Consider the following 13,675-nt stretch of genomic DNA (forward strand, 5'->3'; position numbering starts at 1 on the left):
CATAGCTACGATGATTTCAGCATATTTGAAAGATAGAAATGCGATTTAGTTGAAAATATTAGTATCTCGTTTATAATAATAATTCAATTTCTTCTCCATTTCTTACAAAACTCTGACAATGTCTCAGAGTTTATAGAGATGAGAATACTTGATTTTTTGTTTATTTCAACACAAGTGCCTCTTCAAACAGGGGCGTATGCAGGGTAGAGTAGGGAGCGCTTGCCCTCTCCTAAACTCGAAAAACCCAGAAAATGTCCTCGTTATTGAGAAGGAATATTATTCCGATTTGCTGGTGCTTTTCGCCGAAAAAGTAATTGCCTTTTTTAGGTCCTCATTTTTAATTTTCCCAAACATCTTTCAATTTACTAGGAATTTTCGTCCGAGATTTACTAGGTATTTTTAGAGGAGGAAAATTGTCTTCCGTTTTTATTTCATTTGCCCCCTAGACTAAATCCTTTGGACGCCCCCGTCTTCAAATGAATTCACATCTTCACTTTTCGTGGATTGATGCTATGTATAGTACACCATATCAAATGTTTTGTATGAGTTTAGCTCGTTTAGCTTGAGTTAACGCCGCTATTTAAACAATTATTTTGCCTGTACAAAAAATGAGAGAGAGAAAAAAGCGGCAAATTGTGTCAACAAAAGTTGAGAACTGACTTGATGTAATTTGATAATATCATCTTTCAAAATATTCCTGGAAAACTTTTCCAAACGCATACACATACAAAACACGATGAAATACGATTCAAATAAGCCTTACAACGGAGATCTAATGTATGATTATTTCTTCTCCATTACACATTCAAATGTCAAGAAAGAAAGAAAACTTTCGCTGATTGAATTTAATATGGTTTTTGGCTGTTGTTATAAATTACTTAAAAAATTGATACAAAGAAAGTATTAATACGACGTACAATGAAAATATGCGTAGGCACGCTTTTGACTAAGTGTTTGTAAACTTTTGCCAAATGAAAATAAATGTGCATTTTTAGAGTAGAAAAAAATCGATACAGAAAGCCCAAAAACTCTCAAAATGTTTCGTTTTTAATCTCATTTTAATGAGCATTTATGTACATTGTACACACACTCATGGAAACTCCTTGTAATTCTTGACTCGTTAAAAGCGCTTCCATGTTGTGTTGATTCATGTGCTTCAAATAATGTGAATAACATTTTAATCATAGACTCTAAGTTTTTTTTTTGGAACAACACAAAAAGTACAAATTCCAGAAAGTGTAAGTATAAATCTATGTTGTTATCTCAAATTAAACTCGAATTTTCAAGACGACAAGAATTTTGGATTTGTGTATCATGATTTTTTTACGTTTAAATGCCATTTTATGGTGCCAAGCAATGAAACCTCGATCAATATTCCACCTACTTCCTTGTAGCGTCGTAACTCCTTTTGTGTAGCACAAATAGAAATTCAAAAATGAATATTGAAACTATCACGGTTGATGTGGGTCGCTACACTTGACATTGTTTGTTTTTGGCATTTTTGTTAATTAACATTAATTTTTGGCACACAATAACATCCATAAATATGTTCTCTATTTCATGTTGTCGCAGTTTAGAATTAGTGCAGCTTTATCTGTGATGGATTAATCGGACAGTCAAATCAATAAACACAATTATAATGGAAAATTTATTGGCACAAAGCCACAAAACACATTCGCTTAAAAAAACTGATGCAATTCGCTGGAGAAGACACAGTGCACAGACTACTGCTCCATATAAACACAGACGGCTGATAATGACAGCGTTGTATAAATTTATTCAAATCTCATAATAAAAAAATTAAAATTTGGTACAGCGAGGAGAAAAGTTGTTTTGTTTCAAATCATTGAATTAGATTTGACAATGGATTTTTTTGAAATGTTACTTATAAACTTTTGTATTACGTAATTAAATAACATTTTGCTCCTTTGATGATTATCATTGCGATGAAACTACTTTGTAAGTAGTATGTGAATGGCAGGGATAGGGAGGCGGTTCACCTCTTCTGGCATCCATAATGAACCGATTTACACTAGATAAAAATGAAAATGTTTAAGTGAGAAATAAGTCCTTTTTGCACTTCAATTTTGAAAGCAGCCGCCCTAGAAACCTGACCTCGTACAATACTCAGTCATTTTTTTATCTCAACCTCCTCTGCAGAGGATGATAAGTGGTTTTTGATTCTACTAGGATCAAAATTTATAACGGGGTGGAAAGGTTTTGGTTTAAAAAAAACCCATTAAATCAAAAGAATTTGTCCCCCGTCAAAAATCCCAGCAATTTTAAGAAAATTTTCTCTACAAAAATCCTAGGAAATTAAAAGGTTTTATCCCCTCCACAAAAACCAGAAAGAATTTTTCAAAATTATATTAACTAAATTATTCGCGATTCAATGAAAATGAGAATTTTTTTATAATATATTTAACGAATAATGAACTACAAGTGAATGGACATGATCTAATTGAAAAAATGAGAACGGGTTCTAGATAATAATTATTATCGTTCATAATAGAATACTGTTTTATTTTATAGATCTGATTTATATTATGACAGATATTAAGATTTTATCATATAAATGTCAATTGCAAACATTTCCATTGTACACGTTTTGTAGTCGTGTGAATTGAACATTTTCCCAACTATTTTCTTCTTCTTCAATTGTTTGCATGCATAACATGAATTGATATCAAACACAGATACTTGTATTATCAACGGTCAATGGACATTTTCAAAACAGCTTTGTGTTGAATTCATATGATAGAAATGTGAGTTATTATATATATAAATATGTTTTTTTTGTACATTAGCCATAAGAGGAGTTCAGTGAATCGATTTATTCGACTTGTCATATTTCAATACACACATAAACTGTATTTCGAAAAGGAAAAAAACTTAAAAGAGAACATTAAATACATGATGAAAATCTGATACGTGAAAAGTGACAACATTCATTCAATAAATCGCAAAATGTTCGTTTGCTGTCGGATTTTCTACATAGTAGATAAATACATGTAAATAAATAAAAAAAAAACATTTTGAGAAATGTGTTCAAACATATCATGGGCTCACTGTTTCCGAATTCATCGAATAACTGATGTTTTTTAAAAGTGTTTTTGACAAGGTCTAGTACACATCAGAAAGAGTCAACTCAAACTGAATGAAATGTATGAAAAATTATTGTAAAAGATTCACAAAATGAAGACATGAAAAGAAGACAACCTTTTTCGCATTTATTGTCGTTGATTCTTCCGCATCATGGGTTCTTTCATTCGAAAGAGCATATCTATGTATTTTCTCGTTTATGTGTTTCGTTTCTTTTTCATCCACTTGTATTCGCCGAATTTATTTATGGTGAGCAATGCTATTAAATGTCCTCTTTTTATAATCGTACACAAGAGAATGTGAAAGAGAGAAAGAAACAAGCTACGACCGATTCCGGTTTTCCATATCAATTGTGTTGCGGCACCAAACACTTTGGTCGTGTTTCAAGCCGAAAATAGAGGAAACAGTGAAAATGTTATTTCTTTTATTTTCATTCCGTCGTTCTTCTGGCTAAAATGTTTTGCGATAAAAAAAGGGCCCAAAATAAACGCACATTTAACTTTGCGTCCTGTTCGCACATGCCTTTTTATCTGATGTACACGCACAGAGAGACAGCGAAAGTGGAGCTTTTGCATGTTTTCCAATTATTCATCGTTACAAATTAAGCGATGACGCCAAAGATAACATAAAATGGGTAAGGAATAGACTCAAGTCTTCCTTAGAGAGTAACGTTTATTTGTTGAGGAACAAACAAGCAGAAGGGAAGGATGGTGAAAGTGAGAGATATGTATATTGTTTGATCAAAGCATATGGAACCACAAGTATAATCATTGCTTACAGCCACTTTAATACCACCGAATATAATAATGACTAAACAACAATAAAGCATTAAATATATACTAGAAATGAAAGTTGAAATAAGTTTATATTCATTTTAATTTTCTACACGTTTCTTATTTATGTTTATTCTAGCAAATATTCTCTAACATTCCCGCCGAATAGAACCAGAATCAAAACATGCTATCGTCACATCCATACATATTTCTACATAAATCGACGAGCTGCGAGTTAAAGATAAAAACTACGTATTTTCCAACAAAAGCGCACGTGAAGAATTTTCTAGGAAAATCACAATTCATTCGAATCATTCATCCTATTTCAGTTTCGTTTATATTTTGTGAATGGAATCGGACACAAAAAGTCTATCGATTTTTTTCGTCTCTGACGAAGACTATCTCGAAATGGATTTTTCTCATTCATTGCCGAAATTCCATTTATATAATCCATTGTTGTGTTTTGACACACATTGAAAATGAATCGAAATAATCCAACCAGCAATTTGCTCTTTTGTATAGTTTTGAGACGTACAGCCGCCAAAATCATATTGATTCTGTGCGATTAATATACATATTTACATTGTTTCAAAAGTCAGATAAATGGAGTGATTTTTGAAGAGAAACATGTTATGAATGAATTTACTCATATTTTGGATGGTATTGAATATGTTGGTTTTATTTTAAGAGATGTCAAGATAAAATTGAAAGTCTACAATAGGATTCCCTTAGGTCCGCATGAATAAATTTCTACAAATGCGTTAGTGCGGACGCATTACCCACTTATTTTGAAATCAATTTTCATGCGATTTTCCTAGCTCGTGTTTCATTCCATCGCAAAGTTGGCGTTTAAGATGTTGTAGACAGCAAACGAGCAAACAGAATGCACGCATATTTTGATCTTCCTTATTCTCTCGCCGGATTAACTTATTTATTTTTACATTTCCACACTTGAACGCATATATGCGAAAGCCAATTTGAATATTTAACTCGAGCCCCATCACTAGCACCAGATGTGAAATGCGTGAGTCGACTTCAACCCTTGACTATGATAGATGTTTAAGCTTCAAATTGAATAAATGTACATATATATTTGTGTGTGTGTATGTGCGCACAAGATACGTTGATTCTAAAACAAGCCAAGAGATCAAATCAGTTTCTTTGATATCAAGAGAGGTCGGAACTTTCATATGCAAAGTATCATAAAATAAGAATCATTTTAGTCACACAAAATTGCAGATATTAGTTGCAAAAAAAGCATAATCGAAATGGTGATAAAATCAAAAGCCACACAAAGAGCAACAAAAAAATTCATTACATCTCATACGATGCTGTTGTGGTGTTCTTGGAATGAAAGATTTTCTTCCATATTTCGTCAAAAAATGGTTGAAAATAACTTGAATTATTTAAGCCGTTCGTGGATACGTTTAGTAATCCTTTTTAGGAAATTGGTATTCCTTTGTCGTATCAAGTATGCATACCGAAAAAATCTAATTTTTCCAGAGCAATAATTCATTCAAAATTATGTCTCATACAAAAAGCGCGTGCATGATGCTAACATTCTCGATGTGCCATTGCCTTCATGTATTCCAATCTTGTTTTTTTTTTTTCCTTTTTCTCTCATTTTCAGATGTATTCTAGCATTTCTATATGTAGAAACTGGTTTTCTTATACACATTACACAACATTTCTGTTCGCAAATATTTTGTGTATTCCCATAGAAAATGATGTGTGAACTCATGCTATCTTGTTTATATCCGAGCAAGTGGTCGGATGTTTCGTTACTCGTACAAACATACAAGTGGAATACTTGCGGGTTTCACATAGTGACAATCACACGTATGTAAACATCCATTGATGTTCATCCAACGAGAAGAAGAAAAAAAGAAAGTAAAAAGCGAGTAGCTTTGACAACAATATAAGCATTCTATGTTGTCGTGCATTCCATTCCAATCAAGTAGAATAATGTCTCGGTGTGCATGTGGAACAGGGTAAAAAAAAATTACGGTGTATTCGGTGAGCGAGAGAGAGAGCGCGTGTCCCCATGTGTGTCAAGTGGTGGTAAAATAAGCTCTCAGATGACTCACAAAGCTCATGAATATTTGAATATTTCAAACGATATAATGACATACACAAATAAAATACACTGAACTGTCAAATGGCTGTTGGCATTATGTTGCACAAATGCTGACATGTTGTTGTCATTTGCCAATGACAACCAGAACTTCGTCGTTTCATTTAAATATTGTTCAAGTATTACGCATCAATTCACATTTGTTTAATCAGTAGCAATAGCAAGTGCAGCAATGCAACCAACTTATTGAAAATAAAGTAATTGAAACACAACCACTTGCACCACACATTTTTACATTCGATTCTCTACCCAAATGTGTTGCAAAATTTAAAAACTGCTAACGGTCATACTTATTCACATGCAAATAGTTTCGCAGAAATTTGTGCACACTTTTTTGTATCTCTTCTACGATCTAAACTATCAGTTTTTTTGTTGAATGTTCGAGGTGAGAAATGTTTTCTGTGCAACATACAATGTTGCGCATTAATACATAAAATATATTGCTTAAAAATGTTGTGTTTCCATTGGCTGATAGCAAATAAAATTCATTTTCACTTTTATTGATTTAGAGTTTTCCGTTCAATTCACCACGTCCAAATATCTGCGATGAATATTCATTTTTTTCCTTTTCTTCATTTCACATTTTACGCGTGAGAGTTTCATACATGTTCTTAAATCTATCCAAGTCTGATGAGAAAGAAGTAAACCCAAGCCACATAGAATAGAAGTTTAAATGTGAATAATGTCCCAAAGTGCCCATTTGACAAACGATATAATGTGTAATAATTAAATAAAGTTGCGTGCATTTGATTCATAGCGCCTGTAGACTGCTAAATAAATGAAAATGTGACACTATAAATTTACATATTCCATTATGAAATTCAATTTTCCATATTTTAGCCATTTTCATTGTGCAAAATCACAGTTTATGCCATTTGTTGTGTCAAACAATGCTTACTGGCATTAAATCAGCATGATAAAATCATTACCCATCGACCACCGACCGTTTTGTTGACGATTTTACTGAGAGGATGCATAGACACGCACTCAACACACCACTCGTACCATATATATCCGTAAAAGACGGAATTGGACACGCAAATGCCTTTCAAGTGGTTGATTGAATACATTAAATTGCCAAATAAAAGGAAAATTGTCTTAATTCAGTGATAAACCCATGCCAAGGCAATAAGAAATTCACATAAAAGTTAGTGCACCTCCACAATCTTAGAAGAAATGTATACAGATATAGAGACACTCTAGTCGATATAGAAGTAACGAGTCATTAAAAATCTTTCCATGTCGATTTTTTCAGACTTCTGAACTCGTTTTATAAGAAACCTGTCGTCGTTTTTTGAATAAAAGCGAATATATTTGAACATGTTGAACGTAGATGTAGAAAAATTGGGATCAAAAATTAAAACCAATTAATGAAAAATGTGAAAATGAAATATTCAAGAACTGACATTCATTTGGCATAACATCCAAAGAATTTTAAATGTTCCGTCGCTTACTTCGTAGGATTTTGGATGAATTTATTTAATTTAAAGAAGCATTTGTAATGCATTCATTGCTCATTTTTCGAATTTATTTCTGCCAAAAAATGTCAATTACAACATTCGTCGTATCAGCACACTGGCATTTCGACACAGAAGAGGGTATAGACATATAAAAAATGCAATCCAAATGATTCTACTGTCATTTTTCCTTACACAAATTGAGCACTATTATTTGCATGACATTGAAATAGCTGAAATTATTGCCATTTTTGTTGTTATACACAGCCCACACAAATGCGACAAAATAAACACAAAAAAACGTATTTTTATACCAGACTAACATGAATTGTGTATTATTATTGCATTGTTGTTAAACCTGCTCAGATTTCCTTGCTTCGAATGCTGGTTTTTATATCGAAGAGCCGCAAAAAAGCGCGCATTTTGGTTTTGTCATCAAATTGGATGGGGACAAAAATAAAGCTGAATATATACTTTAATATTCTGAACATTTTTTGGCTAGTCGAAATTAGTCTTGTATAATATGACTAAATTGATTACGATATTCGATCGATTCCTTTCGATTGGTGTTAAAGCAGCTCCTATTATCTTTCAACGAATAAAATTAAAAATGGATCGAATATCGTAAATGTTTGTAATTTGAACTAATTGCATCAAGTAAAGTGGCAATAAATAAAATTCTTTGTGCAGTGAATTTTTTTCTGCAAAAATGCCATGTAAATTTGCCAACGGAAACGATGAAATGTAGAACGATAAAAGAAACTTCAACGGTTAGACTGTTTCTTTGTAATAAGAAGCGTTAAAGAAATGTTTTAGTCACATAGATGTTGCGTTAGAAAGCACAACATCATACCAACGATTACGTAGCAAACACAACTCAACAAACGCCTGTTTGTTTGATTATGCGACTAACAGAGCGTCTGAACGAAAGCAAAGCTTCCGAATATCCGCAACGCAACGGCATACGCAAACGTTTCGTTTGCTTTGCACATGACTCAGAAATCTCCTTGATAGGTCGTGAGCGAGAACGCGTTTTTTATTTCAAACGAAATATTCAAAAATCTCAAATATTCAGAATCAAATGAAATAAAAAACTTACCAGCTAAACACTGACACAATAAATTTTTGCAACGGCAACGATTTTTCGAAATTAAATCCGAAATGTCAATTTTTATCCGTTTTGATGATGAAATGATTGTTATTGCGAAAGATATGAAGTTGTGCGGTTTGGTTCGCGCGCGCACAAAATTTTGGGTGGGTCAAATGGAATTCCTTATGCGTTTAACCAAATAAAACGACGTCGTTGCGAACAACAACGAAAAACGACGGACTAGAACTTTTCCTTTTGTCGTGCGTGTATGTACTTTCTTTCTATATTATATATTTAATGACGGCACTGAGCTTTATTGTGGTAGTGAATGACAACACAACGCGCACGGATGATGACGATGTTGAATACAAACACGAGCTCACTAAATCACTTAACACGGCGACTCCAAATTGAGAAGCAGTAACAACAACACACTCTCACTCAATCTCTTAATACCGAAAATTCTTTTTCACAAAAAATGTTGCACTTGTTTATATCCAAAAATTGGTTCACTTGGAAACGAATTTCTATATTTGTCTTTTCTTTTCCTGTAAAATGAAATATATGTATTCGATGAATTTTATGTTTAGATAAAAAAAATCACCATTAAATCAACACATTTGCTTGTTTAATACAAAACTCGATTTATTATAAGATTTTAACATAAATAAATTGAGTCAAACGATGAATTGATTCATTTCGGTTGTTTTGCATGTATGGGTATTTTTTTGGTTACTCTCTCTCTCTAGTAAGCACATGGGAAAAGAAGGACGCGATACATGAGTGCCGTATTCAATGGCATGGTAAACGACGCACGGAATGGAATGAAAACGAAACCACAAACATGAATACGGAACGAACGCTTTTTATGCGATTTGCTGCTTGCGCAGACTTTGGGATAACTGTGCATATACGGCATTCCAATCGTCTTTGCCAATAATTATATTTTTTAAGCTTTTTTCCCTCTCTCTCTAGTTTTTTTTTATTTTGCCCAACCAAAAACTATGACATAACATTTCTTAAAAGCTAAATTTACACTTCTTGGATTACATGATATTATAAATGTGGGATGTGACGTTGCTTACGCAAGTATCCAAGAAAAAAAATTGAGTGCGATTTCGCGTCGGGTATTTATGTTTGTTGAAATTTTATGGCATGCAAACAAACGCAACCGTTGTTTTATGATCAAAATCCAGAAGAGGGATACGCGGTATGAGTATAGCAAAGAGGATGGCGAAAAAAAAATCAATTTAAAAATGTTATTGCTTTGATTTCAGCAACATCAAGACGGGTAATTTTTTAACAAAATTGCTTCATTGTCTACATGCAAAATGACGGCGCCAAATAAATGTATCGAGTGGATCGACAATTTGGCTAATTTATCAACCAAAATGGTTTACTCTCGGGATTGATAGCTTCATCTGCACTAAAGATGATTAAGTCATTCAAATATGTAAGCGTAAGAAAAAAATGCTAATAAATATCCATCGGTTTTTGAAAAAGTGTGTTCGTTCACATAAATTTTCGTGATTACACTTTACTTGACATACAAAAATTCAGCACGACTATTTTGCATAATACACACTCAACATTGAAAATATGTACATTTTAATCATACATATCGGTGACTGGTGATTCGAAAATTTAATGGGATGTTTTTGAAAAATTAAATATAATTTCACTTGGGAAACTTTTCTTTCTGTGAAAAATATACTTGGAGAGAAAAAGAGAAAAAAAAATTGTGCGATGGTCGTTCCATTTTTATGGGTTGAATCGCTTTTACTCATTTGCAGTATTCATTTTCATGATTCGTTTTAGTTGTCGTTCATGGCACTCGCTTCAACCATTTCACATATAAGCTCATTCGTTTCGCGTTTGACTCACGCAATGCCATCGATTTTTTTTCTCTTCGCCTTTTTCGTTTTTATTATTATTGCCGTGTATGTTTGCCTGGTGTTTCCTTTTTTTATTTCTGTTGATTATTTCGTTTCCGTTGAGCTATTTTGTTTTTCATATTTTCCATTTTTTTCTGTGCTTCTCTTTCATCGTCATTTATTTCGATAATTTTGTTCTTTCTATAAATGTTGCTGTACACAGATACAGGCGCGTGTTGCCACAAATAACACCACCTTAATTTCAATTTTACGAGGAACAAAAAAAAATAAAGAAAAACTTTTCGATTCGTGATAAGACCTTTTATAATAAATTTTGTCATTGGATCTATGGGCTTGATGTGGTTATTTTGGTACGCTGATGACTTATACAATGAATGGATTCCGATGTTGTACCGAAATCACACACATCCTAGTATGGAAACTAGTCAGTGTGGCAGAACAATGGAAATGACTTAATATCTGGCTTTTATTACTTGTATATACATTCATTCAGCCAATACAAATCGACTATGGTGTACAGAAAACAAATTGTCCACTTATTGAATTTATGTGTTGACTTGTCATTACACAATTTATATAAAATTGTCACTGTTTATTCATTGATTTCATCTCTCGAATGAGTTATGTAATTTGTTTTGTTTTTTTCCAAAAATAATATGACTTCTTGATGTGCATACACAAACATAGATAGTTGAAAAAAAATGTTGGAAAAATTGTACGAAGATTTTTCGTGAACAAGTAACAACAGAAAATCACTCATGACATTGCCGAACCCATTTTCTTCATTATTCAACATTTTAATCACCACAAACTATTCACAAATATATTCCACCCATATATGTAATGTGTGTGTTGAGAAAGAAAGAAAATAAATACATTCACATACATTTCAAAATATATGTAAACCGTATAGTGTCCGTGGCGTGCAAGCAAATGTGTTGAAATTTTCCCACAACTTTTGTTTTCCATTTAATTCACACAAACACTCGTTATAATACAATAAATTTTTCGTCCAAATGTAAAATGTCTGATTCAAGTGTATTCTTTAAAGAAAATAAAAAAACTAAAACCCAAAGAAATGCTCGTTCAACATAAATATTTGAAAAAAAAAAAATGAATGATTATTTCGAAGAAAAACGTTTTCGAAGAAATCAGTTTTATGTAATTTGTTTTGACTTTGTTATAAGAAGCTTGAGCTTTCCGAGAAAAACCATTGCAAAAGAAAATCGCCCGAACGAGAAAAAAAAAATCACAATTCAAAAATCACAAATTTCATAGCACAAGGTAAATTTAATTCATTTCAACTGCAATATTTTCCCCTTTTTCAACTTAGCATTCGATTAACCGTATGAATATCGATTTTCACTTACACAAAACTGTTTCTGAATCCTTTAGTATACACAAAAATCAGTTATAAGAGTTTATGTGTTCTTTTTTTCGTTTATTCAAACGTTCTTTCATAAAATTTATAATCTGATTCTTTACTCTTGTCTCTTTTTTTCCTTATTATTAGTAATTCCGTAGTGTTAGTTCTTAAAAAAAACTCACGCACAGAAACGAAAACGTTAAAAAATAAATTTTTTACTGTTCACACAAATTAAAATTAAATTATACTATTTTTCTGCTATTTTCTTCTTTTTTTCTTATTAAGCACTTGTACGTACGATGGCCCGGCCCGTTCTCTATGGTGGCTCGCTTAAACTGCAGTCCTCAACACAGAAACAGCAAAGCCACTACTTTAGCTCGACAAAAAAAGCTTTCGAGTTTGCTAGAACGAGACAAAGGTATGTAACACGCGCACACATAACATAACCGATATGCATGAAATTATATGACCCATATAACTTGGATTTTCAATGAATGACAAACGAATCGCTGTCAACGAACAAACGGGACAGATATAGTGATTTTGTTTTGAATTCCAAAGCTCATTCATTCGTCCTTTTTAAGACCACTCCACATTACACATGTGTTTGTGTGCAATGTGCGCTCCGATATGCGAGGCTCATGCCAAACACGGATGACAGAATCTCACATCAAATGTGGATATAAAGCTACTGTATGCATGTCATTTGTTTGCGCACACTCCATTCGGTCGGTAGCATTCAATTCACACACTTTGGACCGTTTTTTTTATATGCTTACTGCATGTTAACAAACAGGGTGCATTGAAAATTCAATGCGACACTTCCGATATAACTGTAGAAAAAACGTTAAAACTTTATTTAAACGATTTATTTCTGGTAAAATAATGTGAGTAATTCGGTTGGGATTTTTGCTATTCTACTCTATTGCATACTTATAGTGTGATTAGGGCTTTTTTTTTACCATTGAACAAAGTTGAAAGAGATACTCAATTTCCAAGCAATTTCCTTTGATTTCTGATCTTACAGCATACATGATCTATAGCTGAAGATTTATTTCAATCAGAATGCTTCGGATTTCACTGTTTTCTGGTGATTATGCGAGTAATTTTCCAATATTTTAGTCCATTTTTTGGCCAATTTTTGGAATTTGTATTATTCTTTTTTAACGGGCCAAATATAATTTTTGGTTGGATGGATTATACTCGGTACATTTTGTTACTCATAATATATCGAATTTTTACTGAAATTTGAAAAAAAAAAAAACGGTTGCGTTTTTTTAGAATAAAACTGATTCATAGTGATCTGAATGTTTTTGCTGAGTCACATTTTTTCGACGACTTTCAACTACCTATCTATATGGTATATTATCGAAACCGTTGAATTCATTCATAAAAATGTGTTCCCCTCTTCAATTTTCGACCAGAGTTCTTTCTCTTTTCACCTAAACCGTCCTTAATGTGTTCTATTATAAAGTAAACAAGTAGTCATACGTATCAACCTAACCTCACATTAGTGGTTTGTCAGCCAGTTGTGTGAAACGAAATTGTCAAATTTCCATATATGAACAATTCCATCTGAATTGTTTAAAATATTTTTTCAATGAAAATATTCATAAAATCTCATTATAAAAAATAAATAGCTTTGAAAGAAATATGAACAAATCTTTTGTGACGAATGTGAATTTTTTTTTTTGATATTTGATTCGATTTTAATTAATCGAAATCAATTTAAATCAAATATTTCAAATGGAATTGTTGCATTGGTTTATGGGATTTTATTCAGCACTTTGACTTTTATACCAAAAATGGCTGAAACATAAAAGAGTGAGAAGAGTAATCGCATTTCTATTTCTGCTGT

General features: G+C 32.4%; 1 protein-coding gene across 43 annotated transcripts in view; it reads right to left on the minus strand.

Moving 5' to 3' along the window:
* LOC116349475 (sodium channel protein para) overlaps positions 1 to 12,132 on the minus strand; it is a 74,423-nt gene extending 62,291 nt beyond the window's left edge. For 42 of the 43 annotated variants that reach the window (XM_031780947.1, XM_031780926.1, XM_031780921.1 and 39 more), the window contains exons 1-2: positions 11,822 to 12,132; positions 8,566 to 9,104 (exon numbers count right to left, since the gene is read on the minus strand). The gene's annotated coding sequence lies outside the window, so the exon portion shown is untranslated. Of the gene's footprint in view, positions 1 to 8,565; positions 9,105 to 11,337; positions 11,397 to 11,821 lie in introns of those variants that run through there. The other variant, XM_031780901.1, reaches the window with a different exon arrangement.
* Between the last annotated feature and the right edge of the window lie 1,543 nt (positions 12,133 to 13,675).

Source organism: Contarinia nasturtii, unplaced genomic scaffold, assembly GCF_009176525.2.
Source record: "Contarinia nasturtii isolate CC-2019 unplaced genomic scaffold, AAFC_CNas_1.1 Cnas_scaffold_2864, whole genome shotgun sequence".
Classification (NCBI taxonomy): Eukaryota; Metazoa; Arthropoda; class Insecta; order Diptera; family Cecidomyiidae; genus Contarinia; species Contarinia nasturtii.